Source organism: Oncorhynchus keta, chromosome 14 (assembly GCF_023373465.1).
Source record: "Oncorhynchus keta strain PuntledgeMale-10-30-2019 chromosome 14, Oket_V2, whole genome shotgun sequence".
Taxonomy (NCBI): Eukaryota; Metazoa; Chordata; class Actinopteri; order Salmoniformes; family Salmonidae; genus Oncorhynchus; species Oncorhynchus keta.
In genome coordinates, this window is record NC_068434.1 from 73,656,278 (window position 1) to 73,669,231 (window position 12,954).

Sequence of the window (12,954 nt, forward strand, 5' to 3'; positions counted from 1 at the left end):
TAGCATTCTGCTATTGTCCTGGCTTTGTTTACATTTAGTAGATAAACTAATTCCAAATAGAATAGGCCTGGGCCTCCCAAATGGAGCAGCGGTCTAAGGCCCTGCACTACAGACCCAGGTTCAATCCCGGGCTCGATCACAATCCAGGTTAGGGGAGGGTTTGGCCAGGGTGCTTTACTTGGCTGATCACACTCTTGTGACTCCTTGTGGCAGGCACTATGCCCGCAGGCTGACCTCGGTCGTCAGTTGAACAGTGTTTCCTCTGACTGACACATTGGTGTAGCTGACTTCCGGGTTAAACAGGCAGGTGTTAAGAAGCACGGCTTGGCGGGTCATGTTTCGGAAGACGCATGACTCAACTTTCACCTCCCGAGCACATTGGGGAGTTGCAGTGATGAGACAAGCTCAAAATTGTGGAGAAAAGGGGGTAATTCTTACATTTTTATAATAAACAAAAGAAATTGCCCTATAGTTCGGTAGCTGTCAATACGTAGTTCTGTCACATTTTCAAGCTGCCACCAAACTGCCACCTCTAAATCAAATATATCTTCAGCTGCTACTCAACAGCATTTAACACCCGATGAAAGGTACCAGTACACAGGGACAGGACTAGAGAGCCCTGGAGAAAACCAAACTGCCACCTTTAAATCAAATATATCTTCAGCTGCTGCTCAACAGCATTTAACACCCGATGAAAGGTACCAGTACAGAGGTACAGGACTAGAGAGTTTTTTCTACACTAGTGACGTCGTATTTCCTTGTTTCTCTGCTAAACAGCAGGATGTTTGCAGAAGTCATGGGGGCGGAGCTCCTTTGCTGATTGATGGCACCTGGATCAGCAGAGGATAAACAATCAAAGGGGAGGGAGCGTGTAGACAGAGACACCCTGCAATTACACCATGAGCCATGTCCTGGCTCAGCCCATTGCTTTCATTAATTTGACAGGCTCAATAAATGTGTCACCAGCCCCTTAAATTATATTTTCTCCCAGCCAACCAGCCAGAACGGTCACGGTTCTCATCTCATAGCAAACAGGGGAACTGACCCATAACCCTCTGTGTGACCATCAACCCATCTATTATAACTAAACTGTCTATCCCTATTCTGTCCTATATGAGTATTAAGGCAAGAGAGCAAAATGGAAGTGTCTATGTAAGTGTGTGTGTGTGTGTGTGTGTGTGTGTGGGTGTGTGTATTTACATGTATGCATTATGCAAGTGTGTGTGTGGTGTTAGTGCATATCAGAGGGTGTAGTTACATAACAGAGTGTATGTCCATATGCTCAGTGGTTTAAAGATGACTGCTCATCTGTGGGTTTGGGGCAGGTGATATAGCGACCCCGGGGGACCATGAGGGGAGGCTATGTGATGCCAAAATCACTCTTTGATGACTGGGGCATGCACTGGGGCCCATGAGACCCTCCGGGCTTTATAAATAACACCCTGTTCTCCACATACAGCCTCCATGATACATGGAGGAGCTACTGAAATCATTGTCCCAGGACACAACACCCCCAGAGACGATAATGTGAAGCACACCTATCGTGCATTTCAGCATCTCTGTGCATAAAACACTGAACGAATGAATGAACTGTCAGTTGTAAAGCGCAATGAAGAGTACAACCCACATAGCCCAACCCCCTCTCCAATAGACCACTGCTACAGATTTCATCTATAATTTGGAGGTTTCATTACATTGGTGCAATAACACACGAAGCCAGCGACTGATTTTTTATTGAATGAACTCTGTCATTTGGATTACAGACTGGAACAATAGAATGTAGAATCTTATTAGTGTAATGTCCCGGTTTCCTCTAGCATCCCTAGACGAGAAATATGATTCCACTCTCATATCGCATGTCCTCTCCCCAGCCATCTTCAGTCATGAAAAGCCACGGGACTTTTTCACAGTGTTACATGAATGATTATAGTAAGACAGGATGCGTATTTGGCAGGGGAGAGGCATGGATTGGCTGGGTGAGAACCCGCCTCTGACACTGGCAACGTGATAGAGAGTGGAGGGGATTGGCACGTGTTGCTGAATTGCATCACCCCAGATGGTAGGTGTTGGCCCCCCCTCGTCTGTGTGAGATATGAGATGCGCGTCACAGGTAAGAAACAGAGGGAAAGTCTCTGGGGCGTGGCACGATAATGGTTAGAGGGCTGAAGAGACACGCACTCCGCTTCACCTAGCTTCCTCTCAGATCAAACTGTACAAGACCTGCCTACACAAGCACAAACACAAGCATACAAACAAACACATGCATACACACACGCACGCAGACAAATGGACAGGTGCTCTCCTCTCTCTGCTCAAAGAACTGACCTCTGTGCTTAGTTTTCCATTAGTAATATTGTTGCACACAATACTGTCTCTCGTACTGTTTTCAGAATGTCAGTGAATGCAGTCTTCAAAGGATATGCCAGTGTTTGTAGTGCAGCCCTGCATCTAGAGTAGCATCAAAGGAGATGTTTACAGGATAGAAGAGAACATAGAAGGGAAATGTTTATCAAGAGGAAAGGTAAAAGTGAGAATGAATATGAATATTTCGCATCTATATTCTCGTAAGAGGATTCAAGGACATCGGTTCGGTGTTAGAAGCATTCATTTTTCAGAATGAGACACAGCGGGTTTGGGAATATGGATTTTGGGATGTTTTTCAGTGTGAGAGATGATCCTGACTTATAAATAAAATCACATTCAAATGCACCACAAAATAAAAAGGAGAGGATGCATCGGACGATTAGAAAATGAAAAGATTTTTCTACGATAACATCTGAAAAGCATTCAAAATCTATAAAAGGCAAATGCTTCCTACATCCTTGCATTATTCATGCCAAGGAAATGACCATGCGGTAGCATGTTACAGAAGACGGGATGGAAGACAAAAACCTGCATGTACAACCAATGCATGTCAGAAAAGCACCAAAGTCTCAGCACTGGACAGCTCCACTGCCACCAACCTGCCCAAAAATGCCAACTGAGGAATGGAAGGGAAAAAACAGATGTGTGTAGGGGATGGAGAATGACAAGGAAAGTAGACGGAGTAGAAAGTGTGAGACACGGGAAGGGGGGTTTCAATTGATGGAGCTTAGGCACGTGTGTGTAGGGGGGGGTCTACTGCCAAGAGTTTCTCATTCAGCCCTGCATGCCTCTCTCAGCCTCTCAGTAGCTCTTCACCAGATGGGAGGTAGGGAGGGGTGGAGGGTCGTGAGGGTAGGGGTGCTCTCCTGAACCCCAAGCATTAGGCCTCCCTTTGTCCTCTTGGCTGTCACCGATGGTAGCGCAGTGGGGTAACACAGGCAGGCACATTGCAAATCTCATTAAAAAGTGAGAGGAGTGGCTGAAGGAGGCTTTAGGAGGCTTTCTAATAACAATACATGGGGAAAGCTTGCATATTGGATTCAATCACAAACATCTGCCCCCACCGTAACTCTATCCACAAAAGGTCTTCAATAACCTCAGCTACTTAAGGGCATTTGTTATGAAATAAAGAAAGCATCACAATGTTACAGACATTTTACAAACTGCCGTATTTTACCATGACAAACACAAAGCAAGACTGTCTGTGACTTGCGTTACACATCACCAGCATTGTAAGTCAACCAGTTGTACAGGGCCGCATAGAATTATCTTATTTTCCTTTCAAACAAATGTTTTACTTCTCAACCAACCAACACAACCACCCACACTCACAAACACTGCCCTCCTCCCTGTCCCTGGTCCCCTCCGACCTACCCTAGTCCCTTCCTCCACTTTCTCCCTCTATGCTTTATTGATTTCATGTTGTCACCACACCTCTCTATCGGATTTCATTAGTCACAGTGAGGTGACACATCAGGTGGAGGGATCTCAGAGAAGGAAGAGGACAACACAGGAGTGACAGTATCACAGTCTCCCATCTTGTTCAGTGTTAAGATGGAGCACAATGTCGTACTTAGGGACTGAATGGTTATATTATACTGTATGATATTGTTTCCACAAACTTGACTGAGTGATGATTTCCAATGTTGTGTGTATGTCTCTGTAAGTGCAGTTGGTCCTCTTTTGTACACTGCTCATTCGTCACGTCACTGACCCTGTAATTGACCGTTTAACACAGTGAATGGGGGATTCAACAACCCTGTCATTTCACTCATTGTAAGATTACACACATACCAATTGGCCTATCATCTAAACCCTATCAATGTTACAGCCACTCGGATAACCAGATGGGTGGCTAGCTCTTTCCTCCTGGCAGATACATTATGTGCTGCCAAAGGATTTGAATTGTCTTCTGTCTTTTCAGCTTCATGTTTCCATCTTTCTTGCATTTCTAATGTGAGTGTTTCGGTGCTTTCCAATTCTCACTGGGCGATTCAATGAGTTTTCTGATCTATGTTCATTCATTTCTTCTGGATTTATATTCAATTTTGTTTGTCTCTCTTCCTCTGTCCTCGGTTTTCAACTCTCTTTCATCTCTCGCTCACTTTCCTTTTTCTGTGTCCTGCTTTTAATGAGCATGGTGTTCACTGCTGGGGCGTACGGTCCCTTTAAGAGCGGGAGGTGTGAGCGCAGACACCTTGTGATGAGTGAGAGGGAACAAACCATAGAAAATGAACGCATACAAGGGGAGGCACACGAGAGACAGTGCCTTGACATTTACGGAAGAAAGAAATAAGTGCAGTCTGATTCTCTCATAGACAAAGACAGAAAACCCCACAATATAGCATCTTGACACCAAGGCAGAACTATAGAAATAAGCACAGAGTTTGCTAGATAAAGAAGGTGTCAGAGCATAATGTATTGAGTGGGGGACAGAATCAGAAAAGGGCCAAGATGAATGTCAAAATGAGTCAGATTGATATAATATGATAACGTATGACCACTGTCGCTGTATTTCTCTGATTATGTCCATTCCCTGTTCATCTGCCCCCCCTCTGTTTGTCACTGCATGGTGACTCAGACACTGCAGAACTGCTAGGTCTTACATGATTTGAAATTAGTCACACTGCAACCGGACATTATCTAGCTCTCTTTCACACACACACACACACACACACACACACACACACACACACACACACACACACACACACACACACACACACACACACACACACACACACACACACACACACACACACACACACACACACACACACACACACACACACACACACACACACACACACACACACACACACACACACACACACACACACCAAGCATTTAGCCTCAGTACTCACTACCAACCTTCCCCTGCAGCTGGCCCGCAAACAGCCTGGTACGGACAGTGAGCTGGTGTACTTATCAAAGAATCTCCATTACCAGACTGTGCTCCTCCAATGTACCTAGACACCTGAATAAATACACAAACTGATTTTAATGATGCTCTCTTCACACTGCCTTGACCACACATCACACAGGATGAATGCCCAGACTGGCTGAGGCTGTCAATCCACACGCCTCCCCTCAGAGACATCCTGCTCTCTCTCTGTCTCTTTCTCCATTTCTCTCTCTCAAATTGAAAGTCAGAACTGCATGGTTGGTATGTCAGCTGTGAAAAAACGCACAGTCTTTTAAAAGTATTTTCTTTAGTTTCGAATGGCTTCAGCAAGTCAGTCAAGCATAGGCTTTCTATCGAAAATAAAGTGCCCACTGCCAACAGACCGAATGTGACCATGAAAGGAAAACTGTTCTGCATATATAGGCCTGAGAAGAAAGCTTGACACTCATTGTCATTTAGCTTTCAGTGACATTATGAGCACTCTGGGACGGTTGATGTTGCTTTAACAGCTTGGTGCACAAGCTCTTCAAAGTGCCTTTGCAAATTGATTACTTAATGCCACTCCCCTCCTTCAAATAAACATGCACGCTGTTCTCACAGACCTAATGCTTAAGTGTCTTGTTACTGTTGCAGATAAAATCATGTCCCCTGAACGGGTATTGGCAGACATGTCTGTGCTGTTAAGAGAGAAAATGATGGTGGGAGGGGAGATCTAGGGAGGAGAGACAGGAAGGAGGCAGGAGTGGGGAGCAAGGAGGGGGAAGAAGGAGGGATGGGAGAGGGAGAAAGAGCAGGAAGTAAGGAGGAGGGAGGAGGGAGGAGGTGTGGTTAGGAAAAGCCTGTTTTGTCCATCTGACTGCTCCCTGAGCAGCGATGCAGCGCCCACATGAAAGTGGGTTGTGTCATATGTGGCTGGCTGTGGCACGACGCCACGTCACACGACCCCTGAAATCTAGCCAACGAGTAGGCCGTCTGGGAGCCAGAAACACAGGGGACCACAGACAACAGACGGAGAGATGGCAGGAGGAGAGCGAAAGAAAGAGGAAGAGAGTGAGAGAGTGACCGAGTGACCGAGTGAGTGAGTGAGAGAGAGAGACAGAGACAGAGAAACATAGTAAATGGTATGACACAGTGCGAATAATTGAAATTAGGAGTGAGAAATGTATTGGAACAGAAGGCTGTGGCACAGCATACATGCAGTATATGTGTTCCCCTCCCGATTGACTAAGGACAGAAAACAAAGCACATAATAAGGGCGGACAAAAGGGGACTGGGAAGATGCAGAGCAGTCAGTGTTAGTTTGATGTAAAACCAAGTGAATATGTGCCGGTGTCTTTAACGGACCACAACAATACAGGTCTTTCTCTACTTTGTGAGGGAGTCTAGATTTAAACTCAAACCCTGACTCTGTGAGACTCAGTGAGGGTCTGTGTCCCTGTGTGTTGGGATGCTCATCACAAACCCTGACTCTGTGAGACTCAGTGTGGGTCTGTGTCCCTGTGTGTTGGGATGCTCATCACAAACCCTGACTCAGTGAGGGTCTGTGTCCCTGTGTGTTGGGATGCTCATCACAAACCCTGAATCAGAGAGGGTCTGTGTCCCTGTGTGTTGGGATGCTCATCAGAACTCCTGACTCAGAGAGGGTCTGTGTCCCTGTGTGTTGGGATGCTCATTACAAACCCAGACTCAGTGAGGGTCTGTGTCCCTGTGTGTTGGGTTGCTCATCACAAACCCTGACTCAGTGAGGGTCTGTGTCCCTGTGTGTTGGGATGCTCATCACAAACCCTGAATCAGAGAGGGTCTGTGTCCCTGTGTGTTGGGATGCTCATCACAAACCCTGACTCAGTGAGGGTCTGTGTCCCTGTGTGTTGGGATGCTCATCACAAACCCTGACTCAGTGAGGGTCTGTGTCCCTGTGTGTTGGGTTGCTCATCACAAACCCTGACTCAGTGAGGGTCTGTGTCCCTGTGTGTTGGGATGCTCATCACAAACCCTGACTCAGTGAGGGTCTGTGTCCCTGTGTGTTGGGATGCTCATCACAAACCCTGAATCAGAGAGGGTCTGTGTCCCTGTGTGTTGGGATGCTCATCACAAACCCTGACTCAGAGAGGGTCTGTGTCCCTGTGTGTTGGGATGCCCGTCACAAACCCTGAATCATAGAGGGTCTGTGTCCCTGTGTGTTGGGATGCTCATCACAAACCCTGACTCAGAGAGGGTCTGTGTCCCTGTGTGTTGGGATGCTCATCACAAACCCTGAATCAGAGAGGGTCTGTGTCCCTGTGTGTTGGGATGCTCATCACAAACCCTGACTCAGAGAGGGTCTGTGTCCCTGTGTGTTGGGATGCTCATCACAAACCCTGAATCAGAGAGGGTCTGTGTCCCTGTGTGTTGGGATGCTCATCACAAACCCTGACTCAGAGAGGGTCTGTGTCCCTGTGTGTTGGGATGCTCATCACAAACCCTGAATCAGAGAGGGTCTGTGTCCCTGTGTGTTGGGATGCTCATCACAAACCCTGACTCAGAGAGGGTCTGTGTCCCTGTGTGTTGGGATGCTCATCACAAACCCTGACTCAGAGAGGGTCTGTGTCCCTGTGTGTTGGGATGCTCATCAGAACTCCTGACTCAGAGAGGGTCTGTGTCCCTGTGTGTTGGGATGCTCATCACAAACCCTGAATCAGAGAGGGTCTGTGTCCCTGTGTGTTGGGATGCTCATCAGAACTCCTGTCTCAGAGAGGGTCTGTGTCCCTGTGTGTTGGGATGCTCATCAGAACTCCTGACTCAGTGTACCTGTGTGTGTCTGTATTAGCTATGGAAGTGCACATCCAGCACATGACTAGGTGTGTATGTGTGCATGTAGAATATTTGTGTGTCCTTGTCTAGTTCTCTTTTTCTATACACCTTTTGTCCATCTTTTCAAAGCTGAGATAGGTTGTCATGGAGACCGGGGCACTTGTGGAAAAGGAAACAGTCAGAAGGGAGAAATCTAGTTGTCATCAGATACTCTGAGATTGTGTGGTCGAGGAGAGAGAGAAAATGAGAGTGAGAGTGAGAGTGAGAGAGTGAGAGTGAGAGTGAGAGAGTGAGAGCAGGAAGACTGCAACAGCGACAGAGAGTGGTGAAACCACAGGCACAGCTGAAATCCTGCTATCCTTTCTCTGCTCAGGCCAAGTGGCGTAAATGTAGATAAGAGGACAAGTTGAAACCATATGCACATGCACACAAACACCAGTCCTGAGAAGGCTTGGCTGGGACCTTCCCCTGGAGCCTGTGGTTGTGTCTGCTCGTCATGACCAGGTAGCCTCCAACATGTTTAAACAGGCTTCCATCATCGGTCATAACTCAGGGACCAGGTGTCTAATTCTTCACCTGACGACAGGGGTTAAGAGACTGAGGAGTGATAATACAGCCATCACAAGCACTCCATCACATGATAATTACATTTCAGTGGCACTCCATTGCTTCCGCGCTCTAAGGATAATCTTGTTAAAACCGAGTGGTTGGCATCCCAGTGACAGAGAGAACAGGCAGCCTCTCTCATACAAAGGCTCATGGAGCAGCCAATGTCTGTCTGAATGAATGAATTTATGCTCAATGTGGAGGAGTAAAGCTTTTGTTGAGTAACCTTGGTGCTGGGGAGCAACAGTCATGCAGAGGTTGGTCCACTCATCTTTTTATCCTTGTATATTTGTGCTGAAAGTCTGGTTAATTTCTGATTAAGAATATACTGAAAAAGGAAAAGCTGAAATGTAACTTGAATTAGATGTGTTGGTTGTATTATAATGTAATGAAATCTAATATTCCATTATGATGAAGTCATTAAAATGGCATGCGGGGTGAGGCTGGAACTTGAATGCTACAATGGATAAATGTATTAGAAAGAACTTAGTTAAAATGATTCACCAATATACTTCAATACATCCCCTTTTGTCAGGAAAGGATAATCCAAGCAGAACTGTTTGTATCCTACACAGCATATCATATGATGCTGTCCCTCTAGACATTCTCCTCCCTTTCTCTTGACTAGTATGCTGAGCTGTCTACTAAGTAACTATATCTCCCCCTGGCGGCTGGTTTAAACACTGCAGGATCATGAACATACTATTTACTGTATCTAAAATATCTTACAGATGCTATCGTGAAGAACATATTGTTATATTTATGCAGAGCTTAATGACTCAATCACCAAAATAATGCCACTGGATAGTTTAGTTTATCAAATTCTGATCCGTATTGAACTATTTCTCATTTCCAGTCCAAGGCTACCGCTCTCATTTTCCATGTAAGATCAGCATTATACTGTGACAAAGCAGACAGCCAGTGTAATTACTTTACAACTGTACCCTGCAGCTACTGACCTGCCTCCCTGGCAGCCCAGGCTCCAGTAATATCAGGTTCATTTGTCTGGCAGGACTGACACATTATCCGTTAGACATTTTTATGAACGTCTCACACCCATTCCTTTGCTGTCTTCGAGTTTGATTGAATTTTTCCAGCTCTGGTTAATTAAGAAGAGGACAGCAAGCTGATTAAAAATGAATAAGTTCCTTTGAGAGTCAGAGTGAAAAATAATAAAGTACTTCTTAATTGTTTCTACAACGGCAGACAGAAAATACTTTCTGACTGGCATTTAATATGGCTTTTCCACTGATTGTGTTCAGTATTTAGTGTGTGAAACATTACTAACAAGTTCAGGGGTCCAGTCATCATACACAGGGTGATCTGGAACTACATGCTCAAACAAAAATGTATGATTATTAAAACATATTAATACATTGCACATTTAACTTCTATGGTAAAAATGTTATTACTTGAGCGCAGAATATACCCCTGAAAAGGAGATCTGTCCATTCTAATTTGACAGAGTGATGAAACATTTTTCTATACATAATAGGTGTGAACCCATCTGATGGTGCACGGGTTCTCTTGACCCTGGGGACCAATTTGAGTGGTGCACAGCATAAGGGTTTACTGGATTTCCATCACCCCCCTACACCATATTTGGGGAGACACTAATGGTTCTGGTTGTCTTGGAAACATGTGATGCCATCTGTCAGGGTCCTGCTCAATGATCCATGTAGTGTATCTGAAACATTGTTTTTAAGACCGTCTCTGTTCGCCCTCAGCCATTGTAAAAACAGAGAACCATGAGCTTGTGTTTTGAACAGGGTAGTTTCACTTCCAATAAATGATCCTATAACAACATCTGAAGCACAAATACTGTAGTAAACATATTACAGAAGAAAATTGAATTTACTTTGAAGGATTTCACATCGGACATTTTGTCAAAACACATTTTGGAATCCACAATGAACACATGCTGTTTAAAAAAAGTGTATTATAGAACATATTTTCTACTGTATAATACAGTAGCAGTACAATGAAAGAACAACAGCAGCCTTCCTGTTCAAGTCTAGTTCCAGACGTTCTACTGTTAATGAACTCTGTTGGTGCTTCTGAGTCATTGTTAAATGGGTTTAACACGCCTTTAACACACTGGCAGGACGGCCAACACACACACACACACACACACACACACACACACACACACACACACACACACACACACACACACACACACACACACACACACACACACACACACACACACACACACACACACACACACACACACACACACACACACACACACACACACACACACACACACACACACACACACACACACACACACACACACACACACACACACACACACAGAGAGAGAGAGAGATTGATTCCTTAGTTCACATGAGACAAGTTCCAACTTCAATCTGTCCATCATGAGGTCAGCTTCTTCAAATCTCCCTCAAAAGCAATCATTCAGATAAACATTTGTTTATGTAAATATGTTTGCTCTCTCTCTCTCTCTCTCTCTCTTTCTCTCTCTCATTAACAAGCACACACATACAGGAGTCTGATGGGCTGAATGTTAAGCAGTGCAAATTAGGGAATGGGCTAGTGGCAACTGGGAAGGACTGTGTCTGAGGGGGTTCATGGGCACAATAGATCTGTCCCCTGGGAAGGAGTGGTGGATCAACCACACCTGTGACCCTATCCTCCTCCTCACAGGGGTTGGCATGTCAGAGCCTCAGCCACACTAGATGGATAGCTGCCCTTAAGCTGCATCCCCCCACCCCTCCCTCTCTTTGACAAAATGTGCAATTACTTCTGCCCCCCCCCCTGCTTCAGCACCAATAAACAAGATATTAATGAGCCTGTAACAGGGGCGGGAGAGAGGATGTAATATAGTTGGTTTACCAGCTGATGTCGTCAGGAAACAGGGAGGTGGGAATAGTGGGAGAAAGGTTTGTACTGGGCTAGCATACAGTTGGTACACTCCATAATTGTCATTGGCTACAGACAGACCTGCAATATAAATCAATAACTAAACTGTCAAGACTGCTTTATTTTGATGTGTAAACTGAGTTGAGAATTATGGATATACACAATATACACAATATATACAAAAGTATGTGGACACCACCTCAAATTAGTTGATTCGGCTATTTCAGCCACACCTGTTGATGACAGGTGTATAAAATTGAGCACATAGCCATGCAATCTCCATAGACAATCATAACAGTAGAATGGCCATACTGAAGAGCTCAATGACTTTCAAGGTGGCACCGTCATAGGATGACAACTTTCCAACAAGTCAGTTCATCAAATTTCTGCCCTGCTTGAGCTGCCCTGGTCAACTGTAAGTGGAAATGTCTAAGAGCAACAACGGCTCAGCCGAGAAGTGGTAGGCCACACAAGCTCACAGAACGGGACTGCCGAGTGTTGAAGTGCGTAGCGTTGTCCTCGGTTGCAACACTCACTACCGAGTTCCAAACTGCCTTTGGAAGCAACGTCAGTACAAGAACTGTTCGTCGGGAGCTTCATGAAATGGTTTTCCATGGCCGAGCAGCTGTATATAAGCCTAAGATCACCATGCACAATGCTTGCCATCATTGAATCCTGGAGCAGTGGAAACCTGCTCTCTGGAGAGATGAATCTGATGGACGAATCTGGGTTTGACAGATGCCAGGAGAATGCTACTTGCCCAAATGCATAGTGCCAACTATGAAGTTTGGTGGATGAGGAATAATGGTCTGGGGCTGTTTTTTATGCTTTGGGCTAGGCCTCTTCGTTCCAGTGAAGGGAAATCTTAACTCTACAGCATACAATGACATTCTAGACGATTCTGTGCTTCCAACTTTGTGGCAACAGTTTGGGGAAGGCCCTTTCCTGTTTCAGCATGACAATGTCACCATGCACAAAGGGAGGTCTATACAGAAATGGTTTGTCAGAAATTGCAGTCGGTGTGAAAGAACTTGACTGGACTGCACAGAGCCCTGACCTCAGCCCCATCGAACACCTTTGGGATGAATTGGAACTCCGACAGCGAGCCAGGCCTAATCGCCCAACATCAGTGCCCGACCTCAAGAATGCTCTTGTGGATGAATGATAGCAAGTCACCGCAGCAATGTTCCAACATCTAGTGGAAAGCCTTCCCAGAAGAGAAGAGGCTGTTATAGCAGGCTGTTATAGCAGCAAAACGGGGAGCAACTCCATATTAATGCCCATGACTTTGGCATGAGATGTTCGACAAGCAAACGTCCACATACTTTTGGTCATGTAGTGTATGATCTCATCCCACTTGATGGTTAACAATGATAAACAGTGCCCTCTACCGATGCCAG